Source organism: Leptonychotes weddellii, unplaced genomic scaffold (genome assembly GCF_054177405.1).
Source record: "Leptonychotes weddellii isolate Sample4059 unplaced genomic scaffold, ASM5417740v2 HiC_scaffold_18757, whole genome shotgun sequence".
In the NCBI taxonomy this organism is placed as follows: Eukaryota; Metazoa; Chordata; class Mammalia; order Carnivora; family Phocidae; genus Leptonychotes; species Leptonychotes weddellii.
Genome location: NW_027772561.1, coordinates 1 through 3,429, shown reverse-complemented (window position 1 = coordinate 3,429; position 3,429 = coordinate 1). Strand labels below are relative to the sequence as shown.

Below are 3,429 nucleotides of genomic sequence, written 5' to 3'. Positions count from 1 at the left end.
TCAGTTGTTATTGCCTGAAATACAAGAGCTATTTAAATATCTGAGATAGGGGCGCCTGGGTGGCTCAGTCGTTAAGCGTCTGCCTTCGGCTCAGGTCATGAAACCAGGGTCCTAGGATCGAGCCCTGCATCGGGCTCCCTGCTCAGTGAGAACCCTGCTTCTCCCTCTCCCAGTCCCCCTGCTTGTGTTCCCTCTCTCGCTGTGTTTCACTCTGTCAAATAAATACAATCTTTAAAAATAAATAAATAAATATCTGAGATACATTTTGGTTCCAAAATTTAAAGTCATCACCTTCAACATTTCAGGCTCTCTCTGTTACACCCATGATACACATCCTAGTCTTTTCTGCCAATGTCTATTAAAAGTGCTAAAAGATTGGGCGCCTGGGTGGCTCAGTTGGTTAAGCGACTGTCTTTGGCTCAGGTCATGATCCTGGAGTCCCTGAATAGAGTCCCACATCGGGCTCCCTGCTCAGCAGGGGGTCTGCTTCTCCCTCTGCCCTCTTCCTTCTCGTGCTCTCTGTCTCTCATTCTCTCTCTCTCAAATAAATAAATAAAATCTTAAAAAAAAAAAAGTGCTAAAAGATTAAGAGAAGGAGATCTATAAGCTCCCACCAGATTTATTCTATCACAGTATTCTGTGTTGCTCTGAAGGTCTTTTAAAACATTCTTTCTTACATATTTATTCTTATAGTTTTCATAAGTGAAATTTCCATTTAGTTTGAAGTAAACTCCCATACGTGGGGCAATTCAAAATAGAAAATTAAAATGAGAAACAATAATACTCAAAAGTATCCACTATAATAATAATTCCTTGAGTGTACACAGTGCTTTGAACATTTTTGAGGTTCCTACTCAGTCATTCAGCATGATCTGGCCAGTCAGATCCATAGACAGAGGCGAGTTATCACCGACCATGAAGCCATGACTTACCTATGCTTATGCCCATATTGCTTTTTTCAAAACCTGCAGAAGGAAGCGTGTTTTCAAGGTAGCCAAACTGGGGAGGGGAAGCCAAAACAAATTCCAAGTCGTCTGCTGCAGTGTCAGGATCAGTGGCGGACAAATGGTTAATGGTAACGGCTGCAGAGAAACCCTCATCTACCACGAACATGGTACCTGCATGCAAACAACAACGCAATTATGACTTAGCGTGAAATCCTCTAATCAGAATAGTGAAGACAAAAGGGAGTGATTGCAATTCCAATTCAGAGAAGCCTCCCATATGCAAATATACTTCCATGGGAGATGTTCATTTCCTTTGGCATAATTTCTCCTTACAGTGAAAATATTCAGGGGTAATGTGTGGAATTTAATTTGACTTGTGGAATTATATTTTTTTTCTTGTACAAGCAAGCCAGACAATAATGGAAAGACAGCAGAAATACTAAATGCTCTAGCACAGCCCTTTAGTCATTCTCAAGGAACTCTGATTTCCCTTGTGTCTCTATAGAAGTGACAAATGAAAATAAGAATTGCCAAACTGTTTTAATGATAAGCCACTAAATGTAGTTTATGTACTTTTCAAGATCAGTTGTTACCTCTGTTTGTCAGAGCGTTAATTGCCTGTGAGCTATTATGAATTGCTCATAACGAACATTTTTTCATGCCTTGGTGCTTAATTATTCTGCAGGGATAATGCTTCCTTTCCAGAACATTGCTTGGGAGATAGTTTGCAAATTACAATAACATCCATACATATGCTTCTATTTTTTTCTAAGAGACAGAACATATACATAATGCCTATTAAGCGATGACTTTCTAAAAAGCAAATAAGGTTAAATGTATATAAATGGTCTCTCTGGTATTTTCATTCTGCTCTATAATAGAAATTATTATGGATAAAATAAATTACTCTCTCTCTCCAGCAGGCAAATGATATTTTCCCACATGAAATAAAACCAGAATATTTGAGGATTCCAATGTTGTCCTCATCCCAACACACACACACTCATCACTTGCAAACACACTTGCATTCTCTCTCCATACAGAATTACCCACATTTTTAAACCAATAAATTCTTTTGCCTTGTAATCTTTTATAAATATGGAGTTTTCCACAAGTCGTGTGGAGGCAATTCTCGCAGGCAATTCTGTATGGTAGTTTTCCATTTTAACTATAATTCAAGTGCATTATTTCACTAACCCACAGGTATGACACGAGATGAGATAATGGAACTGTAATAGAAAAAAACATTGTCACCTATTGCAATTGAAGGTGATTGGTTGTCCACTGGATGTACCGTGATATTGAGGTCATACACTGGAAAGGACTCATGAAGAGGAACAGATGGATGAGGCCCGTTGTAGCAACAGCCATTCACAGAAGGGCCAGCTTCTCCATCCGAAACCACCAATGTAATGGTATCAAAACAAGGCACCAGGCCAATCTCACCACCTGGAAGATACAGCTATAGCTGAAACCTGACTTTTTAAAAATACAGAATACTAAGATGAAATCTACCTGCACCTCTTCTATAAGCAAGAGCGGCGAGGAAAGGATCTTAGGTGGCTAACATGTAAAACTCAGTTTGATCACTATGGAAGGAAATAGTCATGAAAATAATGACAAAATGCTTGCCCATCTGTTGCCCCTGGTGAAATCCTTGACGGCCATCTCTCACCATATGGAGGGGCAAAAGGGGCTAACAAGGGTCTGACAGTTCACAAATGAACAAGGGAGAGACAAAGCTTGACTAGTGATGGTTTCATTCTTCCTGCCTCATTGTTTAGTGTTAGGACCAACCTCAGGGAGAGCAGAAGGCACCCTTGTCCTTCCAACTGCATTGTCTTCCCATTTACATTAACTACCTTAAATGAACAACCATCAACCACACCACCACAGTGAGGAGAAACAGAAGAAGCTGGGGAGGTGAAATAGAAAGACGAGCCACATTTTTGTCATTCGTTTCAATATTTTCCTCGTTATATAATAGCCAACGTTAGCAAAATAGCAACAGGACATGGGGAAAAAGTGGCATTTATTTTTGTTTTCCTTTTACTCTTTAGGGCGATGCATATGGGATTTAATATGGCCCCAACTGAAGCAGTGAGAAGAAGAAGGAAAAAAATGTCAGATTAGACAGTTTATCAGCAAACTGGCCGATCTGCTCTTGGGTTACTAACAGCACGGAGGTAGGTCCACTATCCAGAGGACATAAAAGTTGTGCAGATGTGCTTTTGGTAATTCTCATGCATCATCTTGAAAGCACCAAGAGGGAAGCAATTTTGTTTGAGTTTTGATGAGACAAGAGCACAAAAGATCAGGGAAGTCATCTCTTTTCACAAGACACGTTGGTCAAATGTACACAGTACTGTGCTTGGTATTATTCTACCCACTTAAGGACAAGGAAAATCAAGAGATGATATAACTGAGCAGTCAAATGATTGAAGAATGAGAAAACTGGGCTCTTAAGAAAAAATAAAGTTGA

General features: G+C 39.7%; 1 long non-coding RNA gene across 1 annotated transcript; it reads right to left on the bottom strand.

Moving 5' to 3' along the window:
- Positions 1–599: 599 nt before the first annotated feature.
- On the bottom strand, positions 600–3,399 carry LOC145718632 (uncharacterized). Its single transcript, XR_014141935.1, has 2 exons — positions 2,202–3,399; positions 600–1,118 (listed from the first exon to the last, which is right to left on the bottom strand). It is a non-coding gene; the product is annotated as an uncharacterized LOC145718632 (long non-coding RNA).
- Between the last annotated feature and the right edge of the window lie 30 nt (positions 3,400–3,429).